The 20245-nt window shown below is 39.1% G+C and overlaps 2 long non-coding RNA genes across 2 annotated transcripts in view; one reads left to right on the forward strand and one right to left on the reverse strand.

Annotated features, from left to right (window-relative positions):
- The window catches only part of LOC133657480 (uncharacterized), a 21372-nt gene extending 18447 nt beyond the window's left edge, over nt 1-2925 (reverse strand). Inside the window, exon 1 of the long non-coding RNA XR_009827274.1 lies at nt 2696-2925. This is a non-coding gene — a long non-coding RNA (uncharacterized LOC133657480). The remainder of the gene's footprint in view (nt 1-2695) is intronic.
- Nucleotides 2926-3785: 860 nt separating this feature from the next.
- On the forward strand, nt 3786-15977 carry LOC133656871 (uncharacterized). Its single transcript, XR_009827184.1, has 3 exons — nt 3786-3951; nt 7557-7678; nt 15905-15977. It is a non-coding gene; the product is annotated as an uncharacterized LOC133656871 (long non-coding RNA).
- Nucleotides 15978-20245: the final 4268 nt, after the last annotated feature.

Genomic DNA, 20245 nt, shown 5'->3' on the forward strand with positions numbered 1-20245 from the left:
GGACTGATACAAAGTGGAAAAGTGTTCTGTGGTCTGACGAGTTCACTTTTCAAATTGTTTTTGGAAACTGTGGACGTCGTGTCCTCCGGACCAAAGAGGAAAAGAACCATCTGGATTGTTATAGGCGCAAAGTTGAAAAGCCAGCATCTGTGATGGTATGGGGGTATATTAGTGCCCAATACATGGGTAACTTACACATCTGTGAAGGCGCCATTAATGCTGAAAGGTACATACAGGTTTTGGAGCAACATATGTTGCCATCCAAGCAACATTACCATGGACGCCCCTGCTCATTTCAGCAAGACAATGCCAAGCCACGTGTTACATGAACCTGGCTTCATAGTAAAAGAGTGCGGGTACTAGACTGGCCTGCCTGTAGTCCAGACCTGTCTCCCATTGAAAATGTGTGGCACCTAAAATAGCAGAAGGGAGACCCCCGGACTGTTGAACAACTTAAGCTGTACATCAAGCAAGAATGGGAAAGAATTCCGCCTGAGAAGCTTAAAAAATGTGTCTCCTCAGTTCCCAAACGTTTACTGAGTGTTGTTAAAAGGAAAGGCCATGTAACACAGTGGTGAACATGCCCTTTCCCAACTACTGTGGCACGTGTTGCAGCCATGAAATTAAAAGTTAATTATTATTTGCAAAAAAAAAATAAAGTTTATGAGTTTGAACATCAAATATGTTGTCTTTGTAGCATATTCAACTGAATATGGGTTGAAAAGGATTTGCAAATCATTGTATTCCGTTTATATTTACATCTAACACAATTTCCCAACTCATATGGAAACGGGGTTTGTATATAGTATATCGCCATTCAGCAAATGGAGCGGAAAACGACAAGGTGGAGACGTATTGGCGACAGGCCAAGTTACACCAATCCTTACACCCACCCACCCCCTTCCCCGGTCTGTCTGCCTGGAGAGACACCACCTTAAAGGCCTACTGAAATGATTTTTTAAAATTTAAACGGGGATAGCAGATCCATTCTATGTGTCATACTTGATCATTTTGCGATATTGCCATATTTTTGCTGAAAGGATTTAGTATAGAACAACGACGATAAAGTTCGCAACTTTTGGTCTCTGATTTTAAAAAAGCCTTGCCCCTACCGGAAGTAGCGTGACGACACCGGAGGAAGGACTGCTCACATCTGCACATTGTTTACACCAGCAGCGAGAGAGATTCGGACCGAGAAAGCGACAATTACCCCATTAATTTGAGCGAGGATGAAAGATTTGTAGATGAGGAACGTGAAAGTGAAGGACTAGCGTGCCGTGCAGGACGTATCTTTTTTCGCTCTGACCGTAACTTAGGTACAAGGGTTCATTGGATTCCACACTTTCTCCTTTTTCTATTGTGGATCACGGATTTGTATTTTAAACCACCTCGGATACTATATCCTCTTGAAAATGAGAGTCGAGAACGCGAAATGGACATTCACAGTGACTTTTATCTCCACGACAATACATCGGTGAAGCACTTTAGCTACTGAGCTAACGTGATAGCATCGTGCTTAACTGCATATAGAAACAGAAGAAAAAAGCCCCTGACTGGAAGGATAGACAGAAGATCAACAATACTACCAAACTCTGGACATGTAACTACACGGTTAATGCTTTCCAGCTTGGCGAAGCTTAGCAATGCTGTTGCTAACGATGCCATTGAAGCTAATTTAGCTACGGAACCTCGACAGAGCTATGCTAAAAACATTAGCTCTGCACCTACGTCAGCTCTCATCTGCTCATCACGACCGGTGCTCACCTGCGTTCCAGTGATCGACGGTACGACGAAGGACTTCACTCGATCATTGATGCGGTCGGCGGCCTGGAGACGGAGGAAGTCAAGGTGAGGTCGGCGGCTAGCGCGTCTGCTATGCATCTCAAAGTCCTCCTGGTTGGGTTGCTACAGCCAGCCGCTAATACACCGATCCCACCTACAACTTTCTTCTTTGCAGTCTCCATTGTTCATTAAACAAACTGCAAAAGATTCACCAACACAGATGTCCAGAATACTGTGGAATTTTGAGGTGAAAACAGAGCTTTTTGTATTGGATTCAATGGGGACAAGCGGTAGAAAATGGATGGATGGATGGGGGTCCGAATACTTCCGCTTCAACGATTGACGTCACGCGCATATGTCATCATATCGAAACGTTTTCAGACGGAAGTTTGCCGGGAAATTTAAAATTGCACTTTATAAGTTAACCCGGCCGTATCGGCATGTGTTGCAATGTTAAGATTTCATCATTGATATATAAACTATCAGACTGTGTGGTCGGTTATAGTGGGTTTCAGTAGGCCTTTAACTAACACATTTTCTGGGGGAAACAATTGATTGATTGAAACTTTTATTAGTAGATTGCACAGTACAGTACATATGCCGTACAATTGACCACTAAATGGTAACACCAGATTAAGTTTTTCAACATGTTTAAGTCGGGGTCCACTTAAATTTATTCATGATACAGATATATACTATCATCCAGTGGCGTGCGGTGAGGTTAATGTCTGGTGAGGCACTGCATCATCACAGTCAGATTTACAAACATATGAACCCTAAATAGTATCTTATTCACCAGTGATTGGCAGCAGTTAACGGGTTATGATTAAAAGCTCATACCAGCATTATTTACACATACAAACTAGCACACAAAAAAGCACATTTAATAAAAAAAACATTATTATGGTCTTACCTTTCTTGCTGGACATCCAGCCTTTGCGTGTGTACCACGCCATTTGAAAAGAACGGGTCTTCCTTCCCGAAGTCAAAAGCAAACCTTTTAGCTCCGGCGTCGGTCTACCTCTAATTATTACCGCCTGCTTCGATTGAAAGTCCAGTTTAGAAAACTGTTTTATTTTACATATTTAATCCTCCATGTTTTTAATAAAAGTTCAGGCGAGAGGAAATAAAAAAACGCTGCACTTATTATTGCTAATTTTTTTTTTTTTTCTTTTCTTCTGCGGCAAGGAATGATCTCTGGGATCACTACCGCCCTCTACCACCAGGAGGCCGGATTACTGCGAGCCTCAGACATAGGGATGATGTTTGATAAGGAATTATCGAGTTCGAGCCTATTATCGAATCCTCTTATCGAACCGATTCCTTATCGATTCTCTTATCGAGTCCAGATAGGTTGTTGTATATGGGAAAAAACACACAATATTTGGTTTAACAAAAGCTCACATTTATTATATAATAAAAAAATAAAATCTAATAAATAAATAAATATTGACTGTTACCCACCTAAAAAAATAAAATAAAATAACTAAATATTGACTGTTGTTACCCAAAGTATATTAAGTGGGATTTTTCAGAGAAACAAATATATACAGTAACACAAAAACAATCTGTCTCTGTGATCACTATAGGTGTATAAATAATAATATAGTGTTAAATTAAATCAGTCCCTTGGGCACAAAACTGAAAATAATACAGCTCTCCAAAAAGTGCACTTCTGCTGCTATTTGACATAACTGTTTGTTATGATGCTTTGACATTTTTGCACTTTATTTCTTTATTTAAAGAAAATTCTATGAAGAGAAAAGTTGTTTGCAAATGTGGTTACAATGCTAAAAAATGAAAAGTTAAAGCTAAAAAAAGAAATACACTTTATTGAGTTAACATTATTTCTTTATAGGGGGAAAAATGTTATGGTCGAGAGAATATAACAACTACACTACCCAGCATGCAACGGGAGTTACGAGCATGCGCGGTAGCCCCGAAAAGTGTTGCATGTTGCCACGCTGTGAAAGTAAACGTCAAGAACTCAGCCAACACGCCTCGTCTGCATTATTTATAATTAGACAGACAACACATCTACAGTGAGATTTTGTTTTGTTTACAAGGAAAGAAAAACAAAAGTTAAAAAAGGGAGATGTCATATATGTTGTATATATATGTATGTGCTGCGGTTGTTTTAAGAACGTTGCGACAGCTGCCGTAAAGGAGGTGCGTTGCTAGCCTGGTGGCTATGTTTCCGGTTGGTCGTAAAAGTGTTCTTCATGTGTTTTACCCTGCTGAAATCTCTCAGTAAAGTTATTCGATGGATGATAGCTTTTGTTTTGAACTTTATTACACCTTGGAGCGCTTTTTCCCGTCCATCGTTTTCCTGCTTTCGCTATCTGCGCCTAATGACTGAGCTACGTGACGTCAATTCTTGTGATGTCCCACGGAGCATTTCTGGTCGGGACGGGATTCGAATAAAGAATCAACTATTTTCCTTTACTATAGTGGTCTCGATAACGGGTACCGGTTCTCAAAAAGGGATTCGAGTCCGAGGACTCTGTTCTTTTCTTATCAAACAACCTGGAAAACCGGTTTCGAGTATCATCCCTACTCAGACAGTACGTCTTTGGCAGCAGTTTTATGAATGCTCAGCTGAAAAAATACGTTACACACATACAGTTGTTGACAAAATACACTGTACATTATATACCTCAGCTAACTAAACTATGGAAATGTATAATATAATTCATATAGCAATACAGTCTCACTGCACAGCAGCTCAGCAGTTAGCCGAGTCATTGTGCACATTCCATGTTGAGGCACAAATCAGACGTGCCTCAACTGGCTGCTGATCACCGCACCGTCTCTTCTCAGTATTTGAACGGCAAATGTGAAAATAAAAATAATCTAAAACTGGTAAAGTTAAATGGAAAATAACTTTAGTATAATCACTGGATACATATAACAATTTAATATATTTTTTTTTCTTTTTACATTTTTTTTCTTTCAATGATGGCAGGTGAGGCCCCACCTCCCCTGCCTCTAGTGACTGCACGCCACTGCTATCATCTTAATATAGTCATCACACAAAATACAAAATACATAGCTGTAAAGCAAGAAAGGCACACACTACATACACAAAGCCTAACCAGGCATTTTTTCCTCCAGGAATTCTCACACAAAATCATGTCTGAAGCCCAGAACACTCTACACATTTCCCCAGTTTTAGTTTAGAGATAAAGAAAGATTTGCCTGGCCCACTAGGATCCCTCTTTATGTTTGTGAACTCTATAGTCTATACATTTAGAGTGATGTGATAATCAAACACTCTAGAAGTCTAGAATGAAAGAGTATATAAGAGAATTGACAGCAACGTTCCCTCTAAGGTGCGCGCCTGTGCAATTGCGCACTGCTCAAGCGTCCTCTGCGCACGGCAAATCTATGCCACGCACAAAATCAAATAAAAAAATAAGCGCATAACAATTTTCGACACGACACGCACACGACAGAGAAAACACTTTCGTCATCATTGTTCAAATATTGTAACGTCTGTCGAGACGCTTTGAGGACATGAATTCCATCCATCACTTTACTGAGCAAAACTCTTTATTGTCGGCCATAAACACATCACCAAAACATTAGTAAAAAAAATTATATCTAGCAAAAGTGGTCATTTTCTGCAGTACAAACCAGACCAAAAGCAACTTTGTTATATCAACAACAGCCGCTCGCTCTTTCTCACTTGCGCCAACACATGCACATATGGCACTTAGCCAGTGATGCGTTTACAGCCACACAAAAAGTCGGACAACTCCAACACCACACATAAAGTGTCATTCCAGGTCGTTACTCTATGATTTACCAATCAAATGTGTGCTTATTCTAGTGTCATTTATTGGGAATCTTAATTTATAAATATTAATCCTGAAATGCTGTTCGTATATTAAATAAATACTAATAAAAATATACATTTTACAAACAGGAAGTTGCAGGAATGTACACATGATCCCCTGCTTACATCTCATAGTGCAATATGTGAATGTTTTAATGGGAACTAAATGCAATGTCTGAAAGGGGTACAAACTATTTCCAAAGCAGGACCTCCACCCAGACAAACAATACAAGTACACAGTTCATGAAAAACAATATTTGTTGTTATTGTCATTGTAAGTGGGCCTAAACACTTATATTAGAAATGGAAATGACTGCTGTCATTTGATTATAATATAATGTTTGTCTATCTGTGTTGGCCCTGCGATGAGGTGGGGACTTGTCCAGGGTGTACCCCGCCTTCCGCCCGAATGCAGCTGAGATAGGCTCCAGCACCCCCCGCGACCCCGAAAGGGACAAGCGGTAGAAAATGGATGGAAGAATGGCGATTGAACTTGATATTTAGTCAGGTTTGGGACAGGTGTGCTGCTGGTGTAGCCACAGTGTGCACGTCTGATGTTGCTCACATGGGCTCCACTCAATGCTCAGGGAGTTTTTGCGTTTGCTCACACACATGAACAATTAGAGGGAACAGAGTGTGTAACTTCAGTGCTGAATGATGAGCAGAGGCAGAGTTAATCCTTAAGTGGTGGTGGAGGTGAAGTGCCATCGGAGTCTCTGTCTCTCTTTACTAGCTTCGTCGAAGCATGTTGCTCATGTAGCTTGTTTCAGCAGATTTGAATTGCTGTTTTGGGCAGTAGATGGGATCTTTGATCCAAAGCACAATTTACATTTAACTAAAATGTTATTTTCTTTGTGCTCGACAAAAGAAAAGTAGTGAAAATATCTCCATGTTAACAAACTCGACTTCTGGCTCCGCCATGATCACACACCCAGACACATACAGAGCGCATGTCTCTCTTCTCCGGCTTGTGACACAAAAAGAATCAGAACGATGACACTGCAGCGCTTTGATAAAACACACTTTATACTACATAAAAAGTAACGTAAAATAACGCAGTAACGCATCATGTAGTAACGGTAACTGAGTTACTGAATATAAAAAATAACGCGTTAGTCCCAACACTGGTCATAAGTCACTCATGTTACAAGTAAGGTAAAGATATATTCATATTTTTCAATAGTCATAGGATATGACTATTAAAAAAGTTCTACAAATATTTCACCAGACCAAAAGTGTGGACAATGTTGCCATCAGAAGTGACATAATACTTAAGTCCCTCCAATATTTATAGTACATACTGCAGCATTTTTTTTTTTAACAATTAGAATATTTGTTCTCGTTTCCGCTATCATTTCCTTTTTTTGTAAAAGGACTCACTGGACTGTGCTATATAGTGTAGAGTGTGTATGTTGTGTGTGTGTGTCCCAATTCCAGAGGGACAGTCATGACCCAGGTTGTTGGGTCAGGAAAAAGCAGCCAATCAGAGAAGAACCACTCCCAGTGTTTCCTGTCCTGTATGGAAGGTTTCCCGCAGAAGTCAGAGCACGGATGTCAGAGGAATGTCACAAAGCTTTTAGCTGAAAGTCAAACATTCTTATTTATTTACACAATGGCAATGAAGGCTCGGAGGCGTTTGGCCAAAATGTAAAAATACAGATTTTGGGATTCAAAGGTTGTTTTTTTTGCTACTTCCCATTATTTGTTCCCAGATTTAAATTATTTTTCTTTTAGCATGAAAAAAAAGCCATTATCAGACACTCATATTTTAATCATTTATTCAATAACAATCATTTTCAACAAATGCAAAAACTCCATAGAAATACATTCATTCATCCATTTTCCACTATTCAACAACAATTAAAGCTAGTTGCTTTTAAAAGAAATGGAGTACCAGATGTGAGTCAGTAAATTCAATGTGACTTTCGCTCCCAAGTTGAATTCCCGAGCAAGGCAGAGCAAACAGTCCCACTCCCGGCCACCAGGGGGAAGATGCCGAGAGTGTAGGATGTTTACACTTCCTGCGACTCAGTGGTCCAGCATTTGATGGATGTGAGGGTGAGTTTGTTTACAATATGTCACTGCTTCCTTCCTTCAAGTCTTTGGTCCTGTGCTGTGCTGTGTTACACACACACACACACACACACACACACACACACACACACACACACACACACACACACACACACACACACACACACACACACACACACACACACACACACACACACACACACACACACACACACACACACACACACACACACACACACACACACACACACACACACACACACACACACACACACACACACACACACACACACACACACACACACACACACACACACACACACACACACACACACACACACACACACACACACACACACACACACACACACACACACACACACACACACACACATCCTCTCAGCCCCGCTGAAGAATGAAGACGTTTATTACAAAACGTCAGCACTGGCTTTTTTCATGTGACATCTCAGAGTATTGAAGCTCCCCTCATCCACTGTCTTCACTTTGTTTGTAATTTGACTTTAGTTAATTATTTTGCTGACTTTGTATTATTTCTTTCAAATAATTTAACACGTTTTTATCATGAATTGAGCAATACATGTAGTATAAAGAGTAAGGGTGTGTATTTAAATGTACAGCACATATTAAGGAATGTGCCACTGCTAAAAACAGCTGCTCGTTGTTTTTATTTAATGCAGATTTCCCCCCGGTTACTAACGACGAGTGGCAAAGGTTGATGTCTATGTAGGATGTGGACTAAAACTAGGACACAAAAGCCGACTGTGTTAATACAAGTTTGAGAAACTGTAAAGGCAAAGTTGTTAAAAAGTAAATAGACGAAGACGAATACTGACGACCGTGTCTAAAATAATTTATTGTTCGTCCATTCATTTTAAATGTAACACCTTTTACTATATATTTTGTATATTTTAATTCACTTTTCAGTGTTTGTCATTTTACATTTGTTATCCACATTTTCATTCTATTCATATTAAAAATGGCAACATGTTACACACAGGAAGCAGACAAACTATATCAGTCAAACTTTTAAATACGATTAAACCTGCAGTATGCCACCAACTTAAAATGACAATTTGCAAAAAAAACAAAAAAAAACCACTGTCGTCCAGCATATGTTACTAATTGTAGTTTAAAAGAACAGATTTAAAGGATCTATGATAAACTTGATCTTTTCTGACTTAGAAATAACGTTACAATGTTAGATACACCTGTTAAACAATGCCAAAGCGTCGAGTCATAAGGTTCATGCATTTTGCCGTGAGCTTACACGCAGTTTTGGATGCCTCTTTTGGCGAGGATTTGCAATCTGGCGACGTTGTGATGTCACAGCGAGGTGGACGTACTTATTTAGACATTAAGTCAAGCTGTCAGCCAAAGGGGGAGGTGCTCCGTATGAGGTCAGGTGTATTTGAGGAAACAAGAAAAGGTAAGATAAAGTATTATTTTAATCTAATCTTGGCATGCACAGAGGGTACTTTTTTTTTTTTTTTGCAGGTGTACCTAATGTTGTGACCAGGTGAATTTACATATTGAAGTTTATTTCTCACCATATATGGGAAACATTGTGTATTATTATTATTATTATTAAAAATATGTATTTAAACAAAAGATAATGTATGATACTTTTAGGGAGGGTGGAGTGTGGTTTCATTTTTAACCTGGGAACGGCTCCAGAATTAAACATCTTGCAGATCGACTCACAAAAAATTTCCACCAATGCATATCCAATACAAATCTAGACCTGGGATTCTTAACCATAGGGCAGGGGCCCGTTGTTGGTCTACAAGCGCTCCATAGAGAGCCGTGACAAAATGCTTCTCAGCTGTGGTTCGTATGGGGCCAACAGCACTCCGTTGTATTACACGTTTCCACCACTTGTGGCAGTAATGACAACAAACAAACTGGAACTAAAGTCAGAAGTTTCTTAAAGGGGAACTGTACTTTTGGGAGAATTTCACCTACCATTCCCAACCCCTATGTAACACAAGAACACATGTTTTTCTTTTTTTTAATGCATTCAAACTCATAAACGCTAGCAAAAGTAAGCTCACAATAGAGGTAATGGAACTCACGACATTATTGCGTCTGATGCGCCCATAAAGCCCTCTAAAAACATCCAAAAGTGATATTTTTATTATAAGCGCTAATGCAGAGGAACTACTTTTAGTGGCGCCGTGATCACAGAGAGCTAACTAACTTATGCTGCTATATTGACATATTGAGCCTGTGAGCTGCTGCATCGCCCTTTTAGTTAGTAATAAATAATATAGATTATAAATGATGCCTCTTACTTGTATAGCAGAAGGTTGTTGTCATAAACAAAGAAGTTGCTCAATCCAGATATCCAAATTATACCTGGTGATGGTGAGAAAGACACGAAAGGACGCTTGTTTGCGGCCCCCACCCCAACCTTTTTCTTTAACCTGCGTGAGGATTATGATTAATTATTCATCTCAACAGTAAAATATGAACATCCCATGAATCGGCATCCCAGTTAAAGCAGCCATTGTACAGTGACTGATTGTTTTATTATGTTCATAGTTTGTATGTCTTGTTTAGTACTTAACAACACTGATCATCATTTTTCCCAAAGTAGTTGTCGTTGTCTCTCATGAAGTCTTCAGTGATTAGTAGTTTTGTTGTAGTTGAAGGGAAAAGCCAACATTGTGATGTGTCTGTGAAATTATTGCACTGCCGTATGCTTAAAATTAACAAAATAGGTAAATAGTGCATGTTATTATGAATGTACCTGTTACCACATTACTATAAGCTGCTACTTTTTTCCTACGCTATGTAACCTGTAGCTTATAAAACGGTGCTGCTAATTCATGGATTTTTCTTCGCTGACGACCATAATGCAAATAGAATTCATAAAACGCATGCAAAGACACTGAAATCGTGTTTGATTGTTTGTGCTATTGTGCCATCTTTTGAACCGAGTTCGCTTACTGCAAGTGCTGCGGGGTGAATCTCTGCATTATTTCCTTCCGTTCAGAGCTTCAAAGCGTAAATACAAGTGCTGTTTTGTCTTCTAATCGTCCATAGCGTTTTTACTCTTATGAATTGTTCATTCATCACTCCAAGTAAAGTAGTACGTTTTACAGTTTTACTAAAACTGTTCCTACTTACTAAACCGTCCCATGTGTGATGTCTGTAGAAGTGTTTTCATACATATTTGTATGTGCAAATGTAATGTAATCAAGCTACCGTCGTTAGCCTTAGCGAATATGCTAACAAATTTCCGAGTGTCTTTGTTAGCATTACTAACTTACAATAACATTGTGTTTGTATTGTTTCAGTTTCGTAAATTCATCAAAACGTAACTGTGGACTTATTGAGTCTGTTTAGCTGCTTGGAGAGCCAGCTTCCGCAGCTAGTGGGTCCATGACGATGACTTCTGTTTTGTTTGATTAGCCATTTTACTACCTTGTGACAGGTACAGTTCGAAAACAATTGCGTAAATAGACATTTACACAATCTTTCGTACTGGTATATATCTGCGGCTTACTGTCCGGTGCGGCTAACATATGTTAATATTTATTTCTCCTAAAATACAGTGGGTGCGGCTTATATCAGGCTCTATAGCCCGGAAAATACGGTAGATTTCCAAGGATGTAGGCTAGTGCTTGGTCACCCGCCACATTTCCCATAAAACAACACATTTCACATCTCCAGATTTCCCAGGACCAAGTCCACGGAAGTGTCCAATGTCTTGTGATGGTACTAGCAGGTGGCTGCTGCAAACATCCGACTGAAAGCTCAAGGACCCAACACCAGCTTCCAGTCAAGGATGTTTACAGTAGCCCAAACTGCCAACCGGTGTGGTGAAAGTATGAAGAATATCGTACTTGAAATGACTCAATTGTCAACAAGTGATACACACGTGTAACATGGCTAACCAGCCTGGGCCTTCCCACTGTTTCTCACGCAGCAGAAACCTGAAAGAAACAGAGAGGAAAACCTGAGTTAAAAAATAACACTCCTGCATTCCTGCTAGTTTGTCTCATTCTGTATGGCTGACAAAATAAAAACACCTTTGATAACCTGTTTTGTTTGCACCTGCTTTTCAGCAAACGTTACATCTCCGAGCTGCGATATCACATGGACACTGGTATTGGGACACTTAGCCATGACACTAATAGGAAAATCGCAGATCAAGTAAAGTTGATTACAGCAGATCTTGTAGACACTCGTGTGCTTCACAATTCTGTGTTAAGAATAGGGTATTGTTTACATATTATTCATACCCACGACAATTATGCACTACTTGAAAAATATATACACAAATGTCCAAAAAACACTGGAATTTTTTGGGACATTTGGAATTTTAGGATACGCAGTTAAACAGAATAGTAATTTAAAAACGTAATTATAATGGAAGAATAAAATTTCCGAAATAAAATAAAAACAACAAATACAGAACACATCTCATGAAAAAAATGGTACCATTATTCAGTAGTTTAGTGATGGAGATCATTGTGTAGGTTTCTGAGCTGGGATTCAGGGGATGGGCTGTAGGGGGCAGTAACGTTTGCATGTTGGCTTGGAGCCAACCTGGGAGTGAAGAAGAGTTTTGGGAGCGTTGGTATTGTTGAAAGTGTGAATTGCACGAGTCAGTGTAGGAACTACTGCTGTTGTATGGTTGCCATTGAAAGGCTGATTGGCATCATTCTACCTCGTTTAAGTGCATACACTACACACAATTCAAGCAGAAATATACATACACAAATGTGGCAATGTTTGTGACTCTACATCAAAGAGTCATGCACTAATTGAGCAAAATGAAGTAACTTATACAACGTTACTTGCACAACACCACCATCAAGAACGTGTTGCAGATGGCTGAGTGTGCATCAAAGTTTAGGTCTTGGCTGGAGTATTTTAGCTCGATGCTCTCAGGTGAAACATTTATATTAAGTATAACACTGTCACAAGCTTTGGGTATGTCACAATTTGATTACAATAAACCGTATATAGTAGTATAAACCGATTTTTTGTGCATCTTTAGTTATTCAAATGTGTGGATTATTAATATATTGTTGTCTGTCTATCTGTGTTGGCCCTGTGATGAGGTGGTGACTTGTCCAGGGTGTACCCCGCCTTCCGCCCGAGTGCAGCTGGGATAGGCTCTGCATATCTATGGCTGACATTATTGTCGCACTGTGTGGATATTACTTCCTCTCCTGACTTATTCATCTACTTTCTCCTTTCCTCTACCTAGCAGGTTACTCGCTGCTGTAACATGGCTCCTGTTAGACTTCTGTTGCAATGTACAAAACATGTATTTACTTGTTTCACTACGTCACATTTAAACTACCTTATCGCCTTTCCTCCTCCATCCGTCTCCGTTTGCGCTAAATCTGCATTTTAGAACCGTCTGTACCACTTTACTTATCATACATTAATAATCGATATTTGTCCAACAATTCAGATTTTATGTGAAATTTGCGGTGCTCTGTTGAATTTGTTTACTTTTGAGGCGCACACTGCTTATCTTGGCGGTTCTTCATGCTTGTTTAGTAAAAACATGTTTGTGTTTTCACTTTTAGCTGTAACATTGAATTCTACCGCTCTCATAGTTGTGCTCATAATGGAAGCTATTTACCACTCCCTATATTGCTAAAATTATGTGAACAATTATAACAGGTATTACTGTGGACAGTACATAATATGGCCTGGTTACATGTACTGTATAAAAGTCTATGCATTTGTTAGGAAGCCATACTGTGGTGAACTTATCAGTCATTCAGCACGTTTGCTTGTGCAATCACTTCATAACACTGAACTACTGCACCTTTCCTGACTTATTGTTTTTAACAATCAACAATAACCGCCAATTTTCCAACTGTATTTAGTGCACCTGTATACTTTGACTTGTCGATTACTTTTGTTTTTCTGTTTATTTCTCATGGTTATTTTCATTATGTAAGGTAGCTGTTGCCATTAATAGGAAGAGCGGTCCCCTTGATTATACAACTTTTCCAGGTTGGGTGTGTGTTTTGCTCATATCGTGTGAAATCATCTGCAAGCAAACAGTGTGGAGCTATACAACATTTTATCCCCATGTTTCTGTATTCATTATTGAATAAACTAATCCATTCATTTTTAAACATACTGTATTTCTCGTGCTATTACAAAACGTGGCATTGATTGGACTATTAGTAATTGCTCAGACCTGGAGAATGTGTAGGATTAGGTAAAATCTGCTTCCTTCTACTACTTTCGGGGAATTAAAGTTGTTTGAATGCAACCATATAATGTTTTTTAACGTATTGTTAAGCATGTTCAAAATAAACTAGAGCATTATGGTCACCATTTGTACCAAAATCAAATTCGCACAAGTGCCATATTTGTGGTAATCAGCACTGTAGTTTTTTTGCTGGATTTTGATAAAGAAAGAACTGAATTTCTAACAAACAAGTCCTTGGCAGGGGTTACACAATTTTGCATGTATAAACATATAGGCTTTGTAATTGGTCAAATCCTAAGATTCCACACAGCAAAACACCAGCACAGTTCTCCCACCATTGTTGTCCAGTAAGCATCCTGTCAGCATGTGACATTCCACAGCCTTAACTCCCATCCCACACACATGCACATATTTACCATGTAAACACATCTCTGGCTTTCTGTTTAGCCATCATGCACACTGCCCAGCTCAGCACACACAAACACTTGTACATAAACACACAGCAATTCAATTACTGTACATCTTCACAAGCAAATTAATTTGAAAAACTCCCATTGTGCCCTTTTTTGACCGCAATATGCACATGGGCGCATGCACGTACACAAATAAATTGCAGCTTCTGCCTCTGTTTATAGTACAAACTCTCCTCCACACCCCTTTTCTCAGTCAACAGTAAAAGGTTTAAGGATTGCATGTTCCCAGTGCAAACGTGGGCATGATATGAGTATTTGCAAGTGTGTGACCTGCGCAGAGATAAGGATACAGTTATTCTTACAACAGTAAAATACCAAGAACTCGCACAAAGTGTCACTCTTTTTCTTTTTATTGTTAAGTTGTATAGCTTTATAGTAGCAAGGTCATGTCTGTCATACCAAGACCACTCTTTCACGAGGCAGTACTGAATACAATGGAAACTTTAAATCCAGTTAATATCTCATCTCATCATTAATATTCATAAATCCCACACGAATATTTGCCTTTGTATAACTGGGGGTCTGTCCCCACAGTAACTTTTATGTTTCGTTTTGCCGCCAGGTCGAAAAAATAGACGCATCCGCACTGTGTCGTATCAAGAACGAGTAACATCCAGGATCACTGGGTGAAAATGATGTAATACAGTGCATTGCCACAAGTGGCGCTGTAAGCAGATGCAGACAGAGTACCGGACTTACTCAATGCTGTGTCCCAATTCAGGGTCTGCATCCTTCGAAGGGCGAATTTGAAGGCCGCTTACGTCACAACGCTGCGCGAAGGCTGTCCCAATTCATTCAAATTCGAAGGCTCCTCCAAATGCAGCCAACGAAGGCACCCTCCTTTTCCCTGTATTCGGAGGATGCACCGCGACTATCCTTCGTGGCCTACCATATCCCAAGATGCTTTGCGCGCCTTTGTTCAACCCGGATCTTTTTGACGGTGGCGGCAAATACAAGCAGTGGCACCAGCAGCTAATACACTTTCAAATGTAAGTATCCTCCGCAGGCTAGACTGTCCCAGTTAACAACGGGTGACGCATCCTTCAGAGGTGCCTCCGAAGGTCCAGCCTTCTGAGGCTGCGTAGGCCGGGTCCTCCTAAGGATGCAGACCCTGAATTGGGACACAGCTAATGTGTCAATATTGACATCACTAAAGTTCATGTCAGTTTACAAACAAGTTAAATAAGATCTGGAACAAGTACAGGCATGTCATGGATTCTGGACATCAAAGACGTTTAGACCCAATATGTTTCCAACTCTGTGAGGAGGTTTAGGAGCTGGCATCGATATGACAAATGAAGATTCTTCATCCGCTAACCAGCGGTTTGTGCCTTGCAGTGGGCAACTAAAGCAGAAATGCTCTTCTGGTAGGTCTAATCATACTTTAATCTTGACGAGCTAACTGCTACTTGTTACGCTAGATTGGAGCAAGCTAACATGATCTAATTTAAGATGTGTTAATTTACGATGCATAATCTTTGTGTTGGTGTGTTTTTCATATTTTCCAACACACTGTTTGCAATAAGGTAATAAAACATTATTAAATTGTTTATTTTGTGTACTTAGACATGAGTGCCGCAGAGGGGCCAGAATGAAGAGAGTGTCCAAAGGAAGTGCAGGAAAAAGGGAAAATAAAGAGGACGTTGGATGGATTTGTGTTTACACAGATTAATTTATGAAACGTTGTATTATTTGATAATGTTTGTGTACTATTTTAAAAAGTAAATATTTTCCAATAAAAGAAAGAAAAGAAATGGCTGTCATTATATGCATCACACACATCACCTTGTTCTGATTACACACTTTTAACAAAAGCTATAAACAAAAGTTACAGTATTAAAACGAAAGTAGTAAATAATTGAACAGGATATGGTTTTGAGTAGTATACAATAGTAAAGGAGACAAGCACTCGTTTTTCTGGTGGCCCGAGCTTGACATTGTGTGTAAGTCTGTATTGCATGTCTAGTTGATAGATGACAAGGTTTTGTTGCCATTGTGCTAATAGTACTAACTACATCACAATCACAGCTTTGTTGTTCAAAATGTTGACAGCTGTTACGTGCCTTCTCTCTTTTTCCTGGTAACATGACCGGGACAGGGTGGTGACATCATCATACTGGCGACTTCTTTGTTCGCACGTTAACGACAAGGTGGCGTTCTCAGACTTCCCCACGCTGGAGCTCATTCCTCAAAAACTCTCGTTTCAGACCACACAGAACGCCGTTCAATACATTTATTTACCGTTTCTACCTAAAAAAACGTTCCTGTGGGGACATCATCGAAAACACTCCAACTGAACTCCAACGCATGACAAGGTGAAAAACAGCAAGCAAGAACGCTGCAAACATTGCTGCTCATTTTGTTTAGTAGGTTCACACGTCACATCATAATGCAACAATGGTCATCCTGCACAGCCCAGCCCTGCACACACTGGGCTCGAACCACGGGCCACAAATTCAGTTATTTCAGCAATGCTAATCAACGAAGTGGAGTTTACGCAACGTACTGTCACATAGATACACTAGCTAGCACCTGTTACAACAACACTGGACACTCCATTAAAACATGCTTCACTGTACAAACACACACATACATATACTGTACATATACATTCACTGTACAAACACACATATACACATACTGTACATATACATTCACTGTTCAAACACACATACTGTATACACATACTGTACATATACATTCGCTGTACACACATATACACATACTGTAAATATACACGTACATATGCACACATACACTCATGCACATAATCACGTTTCATCAAACATATATTTACGTTGTTGCCCTAGGATAAACTGGGTATAACACATGGCACACTGACAAAGCTTAACCTATTGTTACTATAACAATCTACAAGGTTAATGTAGGTTGCTTCTCTTTCTTCCCCTCCATTTTTCTGCATTCTTTCGTATCTCAAGTTATCATTACGTATATGTATTGTTGCATTTGAACAATTGTATTGTTGATAATAAAGGTAAAGTATTGGTATTGTTTATTATCAATAGCACTACTTCTACTGGTATTCATATTGCTCCATTTTTAGTGTAACAATGCTCATTGTCATTTCTGTATTTTTTATTTTATTTTCGCTAACTGCTTATTTGCTATTACTTTTACCATCTTATTTGTACATGTCGTATTTGCTGATGTTGCTCTGTTGTTGTTGTTGTTGTTGTGTTTGCTGTTGTTGTTTTTGTCTCTCTGTCTAATCCCCCTCTTGTCCCCACAATTCCCCCCTCTGTCTTCCTTTTTCTCTCTGTCTATCCCCTCCTGCTCCGGCCCGGCTGCACCAAATGATAATATGAATACATTTAATAAAGTCAAAATACAAGTAAGGCAACAAGAGAAGTATCCTACACTTCTCTTTTGTAAAGTAAATCTGAACAGCCGATATGGGCATCTACATCTGCTATATGATTTGCCCGAGAAGCTGGGCAGGACATTATTATTAAAAAAAAAAAAAAAAAAAAACATGCTTCGAGTGCAGGTTTGCCTTTGTCACTAACTTACAATTAAAAAGGTCTCTTGTACTGTCGTCTTCTTCACCACTTATTTGAAGGTAGTCAATCTTTTGAAATATGTAACTAAAATGCCAGAAAGAAATCAACACATCACACAATGGCGACAAAAGTGCTTAGAAATGTTTAAGAAGTGTAGGTAGAACCACATTATAGCAGAAAGTAAGCAGTTATTAACAGGAAATTAACAAGTAGACTAATAAGAGTTTAGAGAGAGGATAATCTAACAACTGTTGACAAGTCAGCACTGTCATAGTCTGTCTACAACACGTAAGAGGGCGGATCGATCCTTGGTCGTGTCAACCGTGTCGATACTAAAAGGTAGTATTAGTATATGGTCGATACAAGAGTGATCAAATCATTTTTTTTATTCTCTCAATATTATTTTTTGTCGTTTTTGTTAAAGATTACAAATTCATGGAATTCCTTGGACCCAGAAGGAGATTGAGGGCAAAAACCAAAGGATTTTAAAGATTAATAGATTTTGCTCTTGTTTAGTTATTCTGTACTATTGACTTTGTTTTGTAAGGGGTATAGAAATTGGATGGATGGACTTGGTTTTGCTTAATATTAGGAAATAGTTTAAACATTGAGTTGATAATGTTAAAATGTTAATTTCACTCACCATAAAACATTTTAAAAAGGTGAAGTTTTTACATGTGTCAGTTCTGCATTGTATCAGCCTATTTCACTCATGAATAATCAGTATCTTAATCTGCAGCATAAAACCCTGATCGTAACATCTCTAAGTCTAACATAGGGCTGGGCGATATGGCCTTTTATTAATATCTTGATATTTGTAGGCCATGTCACGATACACGATATATATCTCAATATTTTGCCTTAGCCTGGAATTACCACTTGATGCATGTAATCACAGCAGTATGATGATTCTGTGTCTACATTAAAACATTCTTGTTCATACTGCATTAATATATACTATTTTTAAACTTTCATGCAGAGAGTGAAATCACAACTAAGTCAATTTTACCAAAACTGTATTTATTGAACATTTGTTAAACAGTGACACAAACATTCATGTAATTTCAAAACAGAAAGTGCAAGATTGTCAGAGACATTTTTAAAACAAGCTATCAGTGCACTTTTGTGCATGATGCCACTAAGATGACATATCAAAACACTAAATTAAATTGCACTTTTTGTACAGAATGCCACTACAACAGTTTAAAACAAATAGAGTGCACTTTTGTGCATGATGTCCCACAATATATTTCAAAAACTGTCAAATAAAAATTAGCTGCATAATAGGAAATCAAATAGTGTATGTCTGCGGACGTTATCTCCTTCTGTTGTTGACTATTTTTTTCATACGGTGTTGATTTGGTTGCTTGGGCATTTTGTTGGGTGGCACAAAACGGAGATGTTGACATGCGGAGTTTCAAGCACTCTTCACTCTCTAGCGGGTGACTTTTCAAATGATTGTACACATTAGCAGTGGTGCTACTTTTTGTAGCAACGCTTTTGCCGCATACTTGACATATTACGGTTGTCTGTTCTACATCATGCCGCTTGAAGCCAAATCACCGGCAGACGATGGACCCCGTGCGGTTTTTCTTGGGAATTAATTCTTCCTTCATTTGTTACCAGATTCGCATCTTCTTTCTCTCGTATTACCACTCAAACCACAGCTAACGTTACCCATGCCGCTACCTCTCTGCTCGGCGAGGGCGTATGACGTTGCACGCACGACAGTATGTGACATATGGAAGAAGGTGCGCTTGTTTTACGTCTCTGTGAGAAGGAGAGACAAGAAAAAGTGAGAAACGCCTGTAGTGTAATGCCCGCAGCTAAAAGCAACTGCGTGAGAACGTATACTTGAATATCACGATATAGTCATTTTCTATATCGCAGAGGCAAACCCGCGATATATCGAGTATATTTGATATATCGCCCAGCCCTAGTTTAACATTAACATTTCTAAATCACAGACTTAAATACTTGTTCAGGATCTTATCATTGTCTTTATTTCTGTAACTAAACTAAAAAGGACCTCCAGTGTAAGCTATTTAATGAGGTAAAAATACTTTCTCTCCTGTCTTTCACCTGGGAACATAAGGAGCACTTAACTTTTTGTTCCCAATTGTCTGAATGGTCCTAACTCCAAGAGGACCTCTGTAAAAAGAGAGAGTTAACAATGCAGTGCAAACATAATGTCCCAGGAATGCTTCTTATTTAACAGCATGTGTTATTTAGGGCTAATTGTGGGACAGAGTTACATAGTTGTGTACAGTTTGTCAGAGAAATGCAAATATCGGCATTTCTACGAAGGTAGATCATTTGTCCTTATGTACAACAACCAATGTATGAGACCAGGCAGCATAGCAGCCTTTAAGATACCACTCAGTTT

This window comes from Entelurus aequoreus, linkage group LG09, assembly GCF_033978785.1.
Source record: "Entelurus aequoreus isolate RoL-2023_Sb linkage group LG09, RoL_Eaeq_v1.1, whole genome shotgun sequence".
Taxonomy (NCBI): Eukaryota; Metazoa; Chordata; class Actinopteri; order Syngnathiformes; family Syngnathidae; genus Entelurus; species Entelurus aequoreus.